This window comes from Tenebrio molitor, chromosome 7, assembly GCF_963966145.1.
Source record: "Tenebrio molitor chromosome 7, icTenMoli1.1, whole genome shotgun sequence".
NCBI classification, from domain to species: Eukaryota; Metazoa; Arthropoda; class Insecta; order Coleoptera; family Tenebrionidae; genus Tenebrio; species Tenebrio molitor.
Window position 1 is genome coordinate 206,009 of NC_091052.1, and position 15,254 is coordinate 221,262.

Sequence of the window (15,254 nt, forward strand, 5' to 3'; positions counted from 1 at the left end):
TTGATATACAAATGGTCAATTGTTGTTGTTTCGTTGCTATCATAAATTGTGTATAAATGTCTATTTATCATTGTTCAAAATGTAGGTGAATTTGTTGTTACCTAAGCGACCTTAAAGCTTTAGTGTTTTAAGGGCCCTTTTTCGCACGCATTTTAGTGTCAAAAACAGGGATTCTGATTCAGGTATAATAAAATAGTATATTATGATACAAGTTTATAAGGAAGCCTTTAAATTAAAGCACGCGCGACGAGTTTAAGAGCACGACGCGTAGCGGAGTGCTTTTAATGTCGCAAGTGCTTTAAAGGCCCTTATAAACGTGTATCATACGCTATTTTTTATTATACCTGCACTACAATCTGAAAATTATAACAAAAAAAGTAAATTGAAATACCTTTTCCGAGGTAATCTGTGTCATTAATCGTTGATATAGAAATGGTCAATTGTTGTTGTTTCGTTGCTATCATAAATCGTGTGTCAATGTCTATTTATCATTGTTCAAAATGTAGGTGCATTTGTTGTTACCTAAGCAACCCTTAAAGCTTTAGTGTTTTAAAGGCCCTTTTTCGCACGCATTTAAGTGTCAAAAACAGGGATTATGATTCAGGTATAATAAAAAAATATAAAAATCTAGCAAAAATTTCTGACTTTATTCTCATCTCATAATCAGAAGTGGGCACATGTCCAGCCATATCTGAATAATCGATTAAGTTTAACAGTCTAAAGTAATTGTTGCTATTATTGTTACAGTGGTTTAAACAATGATTACGGATACAACCAACCCTTACGGATAAGTAGGTACGTATGTTATTAATTTATGATTAAACTAAACACAATTGGGTCTCAGCAAACATCGAGCTCCCCACATTGGATCGATCATAGCCAGTTTTAACATTTGCTAATATTTATAAATTGCAATATTTACAAAAAAATATTCACGGATAAGGTTAACGTTCCTATCAAAAGCTTTATACTGATTTACTGACTATTACATAATCTTAAACAAATTCTTAAATGTTACCGGCAAGACTTACTATTGTAATAATTATAAAATTAAAAACACAGAAACACCGAACACCGAAATTAAATAATAGTAAATAGGTAATCCTTCAAGGGAATAATGTGTACGTAGGTAGGTACGAGTATATCAAAATGATATTGCCATTATTTTATAAAATACGGTCTACCAAATTGCCATGCAAATTTTCTACCACTAGCAATAATAAATTTTGCATCCGTTCCGCATCAGTTTAATACATGAAGTTACTTCTCAATTTCAAGACTGACTTATATAAACTATTAAATGATTATTACGAATGTATATTTATACTAATGTGTAGGTATATATTACAGCATTATTTTTTCTCGAAGGATGTTTGCCTTAGTATACAGTGATCAGCGAAAGAGATAGTCCTTCGCTGGAAGCCGAAAATTAACCAAATTGACCGTAATTTTAAACTGCATAATCGCTTGCTAATTTTAGGGTGGAATATTAAATTGAACGTAGCAAAATCGTCCGTTCCGCTGCTTGTGGGACAGGTTTTTTTCTTCGTATTCGCCCATTATGTTGTATTTCTCAATTTCTCTTGCTTTTTATCACGAAATATTTCATGATTTATGCTAAACTTTATATTTTTTTTTTACCTACTTAGTCGCATAAAAGATGATAGATTTACTATTGTAATTGTAAAATAAATAAATAATTTTATAAAAGTACATAATATACTCAATTTCATATAAATGTGCATCTAAGCAAGCCATGAAAATCTGATTTTCTGTTGGTATTAAGCTAAAGCTAGTAACTTTGACTTTCAAAGTTGCTTGCTCTGCGCGAACCAGATTTGACTAATTTTTCAGTTTTTGTCCATTTTAACATTGCTGATTTCAAAAGTAATGTTACGTCTTTTTAGTGATTAAATTAAAGTAATTCTTATTTGTTTTTGTCTTTGTATTTTTACCAAGTAAAGATTTATTGGACATGACCTTCATAAATGTGACTTTTGTAATGTAACTAAATTAAAGGTGTTTTTACACATGCACAGCTCACTTGATGAACATTTATAAGAAATCAACTATAAGTAAAGTTGACTCAAGTTGCAAAAAACCATTTTGCATTTGCAACAGCACTTTTATGGCATTAGTCATTTGAATTTACTTTAAAACTGTACTTATATGGAAAATATTCAATCCAAACTATGATTTTCTGTTTTTTTCGTGCCTTTATTTGGTTTAAATATATTGAAAAAATGCTGTTGCAAAAAACCACTTGTCATTTGCAACAGCATTTTTTTCATATTTTTGAACCAAATAAAGGCACAAAGGGACCAGAAAATCATAGTTTGGGTTGAATATTTTCCATATAAGTACAATTTTATACTAATTTCCAATTACTAATGCCATAAAAGTGCTGTTGCAAATGCAAAGTGGTTTTTTGCAACTTGAGTCAACTTTATGTATACATATACAAATTAGACGTGAACGAGTCCACTCATTTCTCACTTACCACCTTAGTTACTCGCGAACTTACTGTTAGCAACAAGCAATATTAGTTATTTTGTAGATTGTACCCTTTCCATTAACTTTATTGTTTGTCTTATTTAAGATAGTGTTGATGTTTTATCAAAGCTGTTTCATTCAGACAACCTTCAATTTCCAATTTCACAATAGTAACAGGTAATAAAATATTATTCTCCTTTAAAATTTTATGTAACGTAAAAAGGCAACGAACTTTATGAGACTTTATGGTGCACAAAACACCATTTAATCAACTGCGACAGTTTAAATTACCGTTTCACCAATAACGCTTTTAAAACAATGTATTTAATAAAATGAATGATCTTGCTAAATTTCTTTTTACCTTTTATCACCTTAACTGATGTAAAAGTCTATGCATGAAAAATACATCACCACTTTCATTGTTCTCATTTTAAAACTAGAATTCTGTCATGAATGAATATTTTGTGTTCTCGCGTGAAAATTATTTTTTTAACTAAAATTCACCCAAGTGTCGCAACTGACAGTTTATTAAGTTACACAACGTGTTTTGAGAAACATTTACCATAGCTTTTCCTTAACTCATTTTTTTTTTGTCGATCATTTTGTATATTAGGAGTAGGTACATGCATTGGTACAGGTATACATAGTCGTATATGTGTATATAAATATATAATATATATATTAGTAAGAAAGTAATGATGGTTTATTTTCTATACCTACGATGCCGTCGCATAGTAGTGGGACATGAAGTCTTGTGTAGCTCTCCGAGCTTGCGGAACAGTCAGCGCTTGCTGTCGAGGTGTCCAACATGCTCCCTGTGTTGCCACCAACAGTTATTTCTTTAAGAGTGCAGGTCCTGTCAGTTAGTAAAAACGAGTTGTTAGAAATACAGTACTCCTTCGCTAGTTTTTCCAGGACGCGACATTAAATCGACGCGGGATGTAGTTCGAAAGCAGATTGCGTTATTAGTGCCAGTAATACTTAATTTATTATTCTAATAAACTGTTTGGTTTACCTGCGTCATATAAACTTTTTGGGGGAAGTGACAGTTTGTTTTGTTTTTGATAATAACCGATATATCTGAAATTTTGTTGTGATAAATTTTTGCAGGAATTCTAAGATTTCTGTAAAATATCCACCTACTGTGCAAATTAAACAATTAGTGACTGATTTGTTCGATAATCGAGTTTAACTTTTTTCTATTCCATTAGATTTGTTGTACCTACATATTAGACTTTTTAGGTCAATAATCTACGGTGTGTGGAATGATTTATTTTAGTGTGTGTTGTGAAACTTGTTAAAAAGAGAAAAGATACAGTCTCGCCGATCTTGCACTCTTCTTGCATCTGTGATCTGTCGTTGCTTATTTACACCTGCAACAGGACTCCCTCGAAACAGTAAGTTAAACAAGCTTTATTTATTTTCCACTTTCGTCTGATTGTAAATATCTTAATTAGATCGGCGCTTGTTTATAAATACTCGTGCTTTTTATAAACTTCAATGACTTTAATTTTATTCCGATAATTATTTCATTTCAATCCAAACTTTCATAGACTACTATCACCGTAATTAGCCCTTAAAGTGGTTCTTTCACGGTTTCTGATAAATTTTTAAATTCACTTACTGATATTTTCATATCATTAAAAAGTTGCAGCAAATGACATTAGTGGTATTTCCCGAAGAAAATTTTACGATAGAAATAATAAAAATATATAGATATATACAGGGTTATTCACGTAAGATGACGAGTCTGACCAGGTAAAAATGCAACCCAAAATACACTTTACAAAGCATTCATTGTGTTTTGGTATTTAAAAATTAAATCAGCAATCCAAGTAGGTATTCTATTAATTTGAAAGGTATATCTGTCATTGCATTTTCGTTCATATTTGTTCGTATTTGAAAAGGTTTTCGAACGATGACAGACCCGACATGATCCTACTTACCCATTACTTTTATGATTTTAATTGCTTATTATTGTTATTAATTCATACTTTGTTGAGAGAGGTATTTGTCTGTCAAAACTTGACATTCATTAGGTTGACGTTAAAAGCTGTCTATGTTGATGATAATGCCGGATAATGTAATAGGGATTGAGATTGCTTTGTGAATTGTCTTTTGGGTTGCATTTTTACCTGGTCAGGCTCGTCATCTTACTACATGAATAACCCTGTATATTTTGGATGAATTACAATAAAAAAATCGAGATTGTAAAAGTAATTGTACTTTCAATAATAACTGTAACTTTCGTATCCCACCTCCACCCGGCGGCACGGCAATTTTGCCGGAGTACATACACTATTACGGATAATACTATCAAGTAATAGTGCAGTGGTTATCAACATAATTACCGGCGTCTCGCCTCCACATTTTGACTTTTTTGTGTTTTATGTTCTGTGTCAATGTTAAGGAATTTCCTCACGATGTGACATGAGTATAATAATATACCTTTTTGAATTTCAACCACCAATGTATTCTCTAAGTCCAAAATTTTTAAATTTTTAAAAAGAGATTGCGGTACTATTACTGTTGCTGAAATTATAAATGGTAAAATCGAAATTTTTTCTAAACACCAAAGATTTCTCATAGCAACGGAGAGTTCTAAATATTTATTAATTTTTGTATTATATGTCTGTGTTATATTGTGTGAATTTGGAACAGCTATATCTAAAAGATATGCTTGCTTTTGTTGTTTATTTAAAATAATAATGTCTGGTCTGTTATGCTGAATGTGAATGTCAGTTAAAACTGTCCGATCAAAATATAATTTGTAATTGTCATTTTCTAAACAACTTTCTGGTTTATAAATGTAATGTGGTTGTGTATCCTTTAATAAATTGAATTTAACTGCTAAATTCATGTGTATAATTTTTGCGAATATATCATGACGTTTTTTATATTCGCTTTGAGCCAAAACGGTGCAAGAAGAAATGATGTGTTCAATGGTTTCCCCTTCAGTTCCGCAAACTATTATTGTTCAAATATTAATTGTAATTTAAATCAATAAATGCATTTTGATAATTAAAAACCCGAATGTTTTGAAACTGTCAAAAATATTCGCTCTATGCACATGTGCAAATACTGCAAATACCCGGGTATTTTGTATTTCGGGATATAACTACATACTGATGATTGTTTATTATGTTTTAGCTACTGTAATGCATGTATATGTACTTACATGTATTCTTAAATTTTTTCAAGATTGCTGTAGTCGCATTAATTATTTTCGAAAAGGTAGAAATGCAGTTAACTAATCTATAGATAATTAGCCCTCGTATTTTACTATAAAATTTATTATCTTGCCCAGAAATAAACTTTCTCTAATGAAGCGACTGGAATTTCAGAAGCACGCATTTTTGATAGCTTCCTTCTTACATCAAAAATATACAAACTGACTAATACAACATCGGTCTCTTTGTGAAGATTTTTGAACCCCAAATGTGTTGAAATCATGTTTATTACTTACGTGACATCGTGGAAAAATGTCGATAAAACTTACAAGAGTTACGGTGCTTTTATAGTTTAACATTTATTTCCCATGAAGCGACCGTTTAACGTAAGACGTGTCGAAGTCTACCGAAAGCGGAGAGAAAAGGATATCATAGGTTATAGTTAGATAGTTCGGAACACGTTGTGAAAGGAGACTCATCTGAAACAAAAAACTAAAACCTCAGTGCATTGTTTGAATGTACACAGTTTCGTCTTTAATGGTCACTTGTTTTTTATAATTCAAGTAAGAAGGTTTAGACGGTAACAAATTGACGTCCAAATGTTAATTGCCACAACTGCAAATCATAACTTGAGACAAGAAAAAACTAAAATTAGTGGCAATTTCAAAGAAATAAGATGAGAACTAAGTAGCTACATACATAAGAGTACGTGTGCGTCTTATTGCTTGTGAAATGTTTTAGTCTTTTTCTGCAATCAACGTGCCTGGTTATTGTTAGACTGTCTCCAAAATAAAGTTAAAGCAATGGACAAAATAGAATATGTAAAGTTGTACGTATGTTTTATTTGTGTCATTTATTTAAAACAGTTGACAAACACGAAATAAAAGGAATAGATAACTCTGTAGCAATGCAAATCTCTTATAACGGCGAACTTAAAATATACGAGTATATACATATTATTTGTTTGTTACTCGATAATTTAGGACAGCTAATATCAATGTTGTTGTTGAGTAGGGAATAGTGCGAAAGCAGTTCGAGTGTTAATGAGCAAGCAATGTTTTAACTTGCTATACGTATGTATAAGAACTTCCTGGCTTTTATATTTACGAGCAGCTAAGACATTTTTTAAAATTATAAGTATCTACTTGTTTGCCACTTTTAAACTTCCAGAAACGTTGTTGGACATTTTCCAGAAATTTAATACAAAATGTCGGCTGAAGCAGCGAAATTAAATACAAATGATATTCGATTCTATCATAATACATATTTAAATCTTTATAGTTTTATTAATTTCAGAGTGAAATATGTTTTAAGTAGTACTTATGTAATATGTAATTTTCACTTAATTTATATCAAACAAGAGGCTTTACACACGGAATCGACTAAGATATGAAACAAGAAAAGTTGTATCGAACTTAAAAATTCTACTAAAACATTAATGTATTAAATACTTGTCATTCTGTGCCACAATTCCACCGTCCTGTTAACTTCATTCCCCGCGACCAACTTAATAACTAATTGTAGAACATACATTTTGAAATATTTATAACAAGCACATTCATACTCAGCAATTGTTTTACTACAAAGATAACGTCAAATAAAGATATTCCTATTTTAAAACATATAATTTCAACAATTGGATACAAATTACGATTTACTTGCTATAAGATGCAATCTGACAAAAAGACACTGTTTCATTAAAAATTTGATCACATTTACGGTTAGACTCAATCATTTAAAATCTCCATACTCGTTTTATCAGAGTCTTCAGTCATTCGGCGGCAATCGAGTCCTCATTTGAAATTTTAATTCGAAATCGCAAACAAAAAATTCGTGTGAAAATTATAATCCTTGTCAGCAACGTATAATAAATGAACAATTGTGAACATTTAAATTATAAATGAACGACATGTTTGACAACTCTAAAACAAGCAGACAGAATTACCGATGATGCCACCTGGTTGTATTACAAGCTAAATGATTGCCGGCAAGTACGTTGCCACCCACAATTTACCATTGTGTTGAATTTAAGACGTTTTTTTGTTCTTTATGTTCATTGAGTAAAAAACTGATTGTTGATTGTTTTTCTGCTGAAAAATATCTTATTGTCAGTTAAATTAATGTCTATTAAAGAGATTTTCTTACTGGGACTGCAAGGTGAGACAAGTTTATTTATTGCAAGGACGTATTAAAATGTGTTTTCTCGCATTCTAAATAAAGTCGTGAAGGTTTTAAGATTGACAAAGACTACAAAACCAAAAGGAATTAAAACATGCCTGTGATATTGCTTGTGAGCTGCAATAGTGGCACAAGTCAAAACAAAAAAGGTCATTTTGGAGTTACTAAAAAATTAAGCATGGTAAACTATATAGTTTTCTCTCCAGCAGTAACACCGGCACATCTCAATATTTTATTAGATCAACAAATAGTAGAAGTCGCTATAAGAACGGAAACTAAACGCATTTATCTCAAAAAGTGATTTTTCGAATTGTGCCACTATTGCAGCCCACGAGCCATAATATGTTATTCTAACTTCCTATGCACTAAATAGCAAATATGAATCAATATAGAAACATTATAATGTTTGTTGTAAGATATGTCTTACCATTCAATTCTTTGTTTATGTTACAGACAACTCGACACCTAAATTTAAATTTAAAATCTGTTTACACTTACGTGGAATGTTTCTTATTTAGTTAATAAATTTGTAATTAAGATTTATACACAAATACTTTTTTTAAATACTGGATGTCCCAAAATTCGCGAAACAGCTCAATGGGGCAATGTCAAATCATGTTAGAAAAATAATAAAATGTTCTATATCTCTTAGATTTGAAGATATGGGAGCTCAAAAGGTGCACCTTTGATCTCGTTTATTTTAAATATTAAAATAGTATATTTCAAACCAAGGTAAGAAAGTGGTTTCTTGCAGACCGCAGGCAAAGATTATAAACCGAGTCGTAGACGAGGTTTGTAAGTGCCTAAGGTCTGCAAGGACACTTTCTTAACAAGGTTTGAATACAATTTTTTTCCCTACCGGCACAACTTTGTTGAAAAAAGTAAAAAAAGATGGTTATATTCGTGATTAAAACGAAAAATTTGAGAATTGAATAGGAGGCTGTGTTATTTGTTTAATTAACTTGTCATCGCATTTGAAGATTTGAGGTTTGTTCGAAATTTTGATATAAACAGGGTAAAGTAATCTACCTACCTAGCTTATCTGTTTATTTTCCAGATTATATGATTGACCTACCAACTTACTTCATTGAATTGGCTTTCATTTATCAATAACTTATTTCACTTTTGACACTTTTGACATTTGTATTTTGGTACAGTTTTACCATAAACATTTCAGGATTAACTTTCTTACCTTAGCGAGAAAGTTGAATTTTCTCACCTCAAATGAGGTATCCACAGCCTACATTTCTAACCGGTAGGGAGAAAAAGATTTTGACTATTTGTCTTTTATTATACAATGGCATAATAATTCTGAACGATTATTATCAAGTTTGCAATTATTTTCTTCATTATTTCCAGCATTTCCAAGTACATACATAGTAATTTTATGTCCATTTTACTTCAAATAGCGTATGACAATATGGCTTTGATTTTTCTCTCTCATTTTTATGGATACAACAAAAATGAAATATTTGCAGATTATTGGAATACATGGAATGTTTTTAAATGTTGCCATATTTAGTGTAACGAATAGGTCCATATCTTCTACAAAAGGAAGATTGATTTTTTTAAACATTTTTACCTGATATTTTAATAGCTATTTAACAACGTACTGCTAAGCTATTTCGCGAATTTTGGGGCACCCAGTATAAAATTGGTCAATGACATCAACCAACAATAGTTATTTTCATGAGTAGCGCTGTCAGATCACTTTTCAGGTATGAGCTCGAAGCGTCAGCCAAGTGCTGCAAAACAGGCCGAATACCTGAAAACTTATCTGACGAATATTGAATAACATTTTTCGTGTTCGTTTGGGCAAAGTCTTAAAAAACATTAATTTATTGTAAATTTTGAGGTTATCTTTGACAGATGTCAAATTAGATATATACATATATATTTAGTTATATACATATATACCATTTTCCCGGTTATATACTCGTATCTCAGGAAACGAACACGAAAATATTGTTTTCAGGATGATTACTAATCTCGTGTCAAAAATAAATTACTCCCTATATTTCGAACTTTTAGGGAAATGACGTTTTTCATGTTGTGTGTAACTTGAATTTTCAAAAGTAATTTTGAATGCCTAAGGTTGGTTACTTTGAATTGAGAGATTAAATCCAAATAAATATGCCGCCAGTAACCAAAATTGATTGTGAAATGAAAAATCATCTATCACTTAGCGAGAAATTAGTCATTTGCAACTGCTACAATTAATTTGCTGCCTTACATTTTTAGGATATCTTTTGTTTGTCACCAGAAACCACATATCCTCCACCCTAACAAAATTTATGGCAACCTAGTAACGAACATCCCTAAATCCTAGGGAGTAATTTATTTTTGATCCGAGAGTAACTAGCTCCAATCGTATTCTTTACAAGAACTAGAGTAAATATTCGAAATGTCTGCCTTCAGCTTCCAAACATAATGTTACTTCGCTTCATGTTTTCAAATGACCTTCGCAAAGTCGGGACATCAATTAAATTGCAGTTATCAGTAATTACTTGCATTAATTCGGGAATTGTGCGAGGCCTGTTTTGGAACACGTTGTTTTTCAGATATGGAAAAACAAAATAATCAAGGCAAGTTGTTGGTAAGTGCCTTGAAAGTCCGGAAACTTTTGTTGAAATTCCTCAAAAACTCGAGGTGTCGAATAGGACCATTCGCCGTTCTCAATAAGTCTCTCCATTTCTGAAGTAACACTGCACAATTAAAATTGTTTGCTCTAAAGTGAACATATTGTAATCGCAAATTTTAATAGGAATAATTAATAATCACAGTTACTATTGTAATGACATTTGATGACATTTGAATTAAATTTTTACGTGTTGCCAACCCAAGCGTATTAATGACGGCCTTCTCGATGTTTTTTATTTTCGATCGCAAGGTACCTACTTTTGTCAACAGAAGTTTTTAGGTATTAATTTAAGGCTTTTAATTCAAAATATGAAAGATCCTCTTCAATTAAATTGAATATGTTACAAAGTTAAAATGCTATTTAAGAAGTATTTCCACAAGTCTACGATTAAAAAAAAAATCCAAAAGTAAAAAATGAGTAATGAAATGGAAGTGAGTTTCTGACTTGTCCGGTGTTGTGCAATTAAGTCGGCCAACGCAATCGGTGGTAGGTCCGTATATATGCGTTAACAGTGGAACCAACATTTACGACTCTCGTACGCTTGTTGATTGTCTGGACATAATAAATTCTATGTGATTGGGTAGCGCTATTGTTTAAACCTACGTTCCAAAGTAAAAACACGATTGGATTCAAATTTCGTTGAAAAATTTAGTTTTTCTTCTCTGGTTTTCTTATTGATCTGTTACTGTGAATAGGAGTAACATGTAATTTTTTTGTCGAATGTATCTTAAATTCGACTTAAAATTTTCATAAAGTCTTTTCTAATTTTTGTAGTTACAACGTACTTGGCACTCGTATTGGCTCTTAATATCAAATCAGTTTAATTTATAATATATTGTATTTAGAAGGACTTCGCTAGTAGTAATAGCTATTCAATAACAAAATTCATTGGATTATTCTCGATATTTCATAATTATTTTCATCTGTTAGCAACAATGATTTATTGCAAATATGTATTATGTACGAGTACCTACTCGTACTAGCAAAAATCAATCACGAGTGTATGTAATTTCTTCGGTAAATTTTTTATATGTATATGTAATTTAAAAATTTATAAGTATGAACTACCTATCACCATCAACTAAATGGCAACTATAGAAAATCTTACTAAGTTTTCCAGTAGAAAATGTTAACAAATCTTATTTTCAAGTAAATTCTAAATGTGTCGGGTGATTTCTACTTTATAAGATTAAGTAATTTTTTCATTATTTCAATGTTTAATAAATAAAAAGGTAGTTGATATTTCATCCAACAATACTGCATACTTCTAACAACAAAATAATTTCACACATTATGTTGAGTATATTTACGTACACATGCACGTAAGTTACATACGTGTTGGTATTTTAATGACTTTAGGTTTAGGTCCAATTAAACAAGAATGAAATGTATAGTAAGACGTAGTAATACCCAAATTCTTTACGTACATTATACTCCATCATAAGGTTGGTCGCTTTTGACATGAATGTCCTTTCTCATTGCTTTGTGTAAGTTGTAAGTAAATGTATGTTACGCTCGTACCTTGGAATCAAAAAGTTTAAGTGACATGTTTACTTTAAAATAAAAAAAAAAAATCATCAAGCATAGTTTTTTCTACGTACTTTCTTTGTTATGATCCTTATAGAAACGATTTCTCCTTATCACAAAAATGTTACTAAAACAGAGTTTCTCGTGTTGCACCTGTGTACTAAAAACTTCCTTTAAAAAAGGTCATTAATTTACCTACTTCCTACGACACATACATTAGCTTAAATCACACCGGCTCAAGAATCTAGATATAACAGCGCAATTATTGACTATAGATACAAATAAAAAACCTAAACTATTTACACAGGCGTTTGTTGCCTACGTACATACCATTCCACACTTACCTTTTGTACATTTACTTCCACATATTTAAAGTTCTCCCTTATTATTGAACTAAATTCACTATTTAAGTAGGAGTATTAATTAAAACTCTAACATAACGACACATTACTTCAACAAATTGTTATTAATTTTTTTATTCTTTCATATTACATATTATTTTTATAGTGGTGTCTGCCAGCGAAGAACACGTAAACTCGGTACAGGTTGCAAAGACACACTTGTCATTTGCAACAGCACTTTTATGGGATTAGTCATTTGAAATTATGTACTTTAAAACTGTACTTATATGGAAAATATTCAACCCAAACTATGATTTTCTGGTCCCTTTGTGCCTTTATTTGGTTCAGAAATATGAAAAAAATGCTGTTGCAAATGACAAGTGTGCCTTTGCAACCTGTACCGAGTTTAGTTACTTTACGCAAAATACACTACTCAAAAAATAAAAGTATGTAGTCACTTTTTTGAACTTCGATATTTTTTTTATATTTTAAGGGATTTGAATCAAACTTAGAATAGGTATGTAAAGAACCTTTAATTGTTGAACATATTTTAACAAATTAAAAAGAAAAAAACACTGGAACAACGTACAACTAACTTTTATGTACTAACATGTGCAAAAATAAAGAGGTTGAAACCAAATCGAATTTAAATAAATCCGACAACTTGGCTAATTTGTATCAATTGTGATGTTAATATCTCGTGTGGTCACCTTTTGCCTGTACAAGTGCTGCGCAGCGTCGTGGCAGACTACGAATAACCCTTCGCAAAGCATCTTGGGGAAAATTGTCCCATTCTTCAACTAACGCCTGTACCAACTGTTTAGTTGTAATTGGAGGATTTGGACGTCGTCGAACATGTTTCCCTAATTGATCCCAGACATGTTCGATAGGATTCATGTCTGCGCTGCATGTGGGCCAACCCATTTTACGGATATTGTGATCATCAAAATAATCAGTGACGATGTGAGCAATGTGCGTTCTGGAATTACCTCGCATTAAAATAAAATTTTGACCAACAACATCTGCTCTGGGGATCACTTGAGGTTCTAGAATCTCGTCAATGTACCATTGAGCTGTTAGTCCACTATTGCGAATAACAACAAGGTCCTTGCGAGCGTTTATTGTTATTCCACCCCACACCATTATGGACCCACCACCAAAAGGAACGGTTTCATGCACTGTATTTGGCATGAAACATTCTCCAGCATTCCTCCAGAGTCTTACACCTTTGTCATCACCTGACAGAACAAACTTGGAGTCATTAACATGACAGGAGTCCAATGACGAAGTTGCCACTTTAAGTGTTCTCTTCCAAATTCAAATTTTGTGACTACTTTTATTTTTTTGAGTAGTGTATAAATTAAACTCAAATAATAATGATCAAAATTTTAAAACCTGGACCTCTCAGGTACTTCAAACTTCACTCAATATTAACACTTTTTTGAAGTAAAAACCATTGTGTATTGAAAATTTTCATCAGCCTTACGGCAGTTTCTGGGAACACATAATAAAAAGATTAAAAAAAGCCCAAACAAACTAAAATTTATTTCTAGATTCTTTTCCAGGTAAATGCTGAAATTGTTGAAGGTAAAATTTGTCATAAAATTATTCACGGTCTTATGTTCGATGTCTTGTTTCATCTACGAATTAAAAACGAATTTTGTTCGTGTTATCATTAGCAATTGTTGTGATTAATTCACACGTGCTTTTAACAAAACAATTTTTCATATGCTGTAATATAATGGAGCACAATACGGATAAATCAAATGTATAAAATAAAATCACCAAAAAGAGAAATTTGATGACAGTTAACAAGTTAGTTAAATATAATCGTATCCAACAACTTTTGAGTCATTTGAATGCCTCAATTAACAATTTGAAAATGATTTTTCTTTAACCTTACATACCTATATCTATTTCTGTACTTCTTAAAAATTGTGTTTTTATTTTTCACTTAGACCAACAGGCATTACGGTGGTGGGTAACGATAAAAGCCAGCGGTGTCATGTGCTGATTGATGGTTCATAAAGTACCTCAAGACGTTACAAAGAAAAAGAACAAAGCAATGACAAACCGACATCTTTAGAACACGACACAGCTATTGTTGCCTGAAAGGAGGCGCCTTTGCAAACAAACTGGTTACAAGATTCATTATTTTCAGTGTCGTTTGTGCTCTTAACTTAAATCTTAAATAAATAAAATTATAATTAAATTTACGATTTTTTAAATACTGTTTTCAAAAATGTTAAATTTGAGCCCCCGTGCCATTAAAAAAAAATCAATGTAGGCTCGTCATCTTACGTGAATAACCTTGTATACATATATCTATATACAGTGTACTCTCTCTTTGCGGACACTCCTCATAAGGGGACATCTTTCTTAAGCGGACACTTTTTGATAATCTTTATAACCTATAAAGCTAATCTTAACGAACTGATAACATACAGTATTTAGATGGTGATTCCGAAGTGAAGTACCCCGTGTAAACCATAAAACACCTATGATCGTATTTAGTTTTTGGATGAAGTTTTTTAACTAGAGTACAAATTTTTATCGTTATTTGCTATGCATAGATACCTATATGAATACAACACTGTTGATAATCTTCATTGTACGTATACATAATAAATATTTGAACATTTCTGTATGATAATCGTAAAAAACATAATGGTTATGTATATGTACAATTATTCATTGATTGTCTAGGCTTTCTAGACAGACAGTCCCCTGGTGATTTTAATCTTATTCATACAACTCATAAATTTTAATGTAATTTCAAAGTTAGCGAACCCTTAAAACAATGTAGCTCACATATCTGTAACTAGCGGTTCAAAAATATTAAATATTGATAAGAAGAGAGAAGAATTTTAACGACAGGCAGACATCCAGATTTGTTTCAAAATT

The 15,254-nt window shown here is 31.4% G+C and overlaps 1 protein-coding gene across 1 annotated transcript in view; it reads left to right on the plus strand.

Annotated features, from left to right (window-relative positions):
- The first annotated feature begins 3,711 nt into the window (after window positions 1-3,711).
- The window catches only part of LOC138134583 (uncharacterized), a 49,518-nt gene continuing 37,975 nt past the window's right edge, over window positions 3,712-15,254 (plus strand). Inside the window, exon 1 of the mRNA XM_069052936.1 lies at window positions 3,712-3,890. The gene's annotated coding sequence lies outside the window, so the exon portion shown is untranslated. The remainder of the gene's footprint in view (window positions 3,891-15,254) is intronic.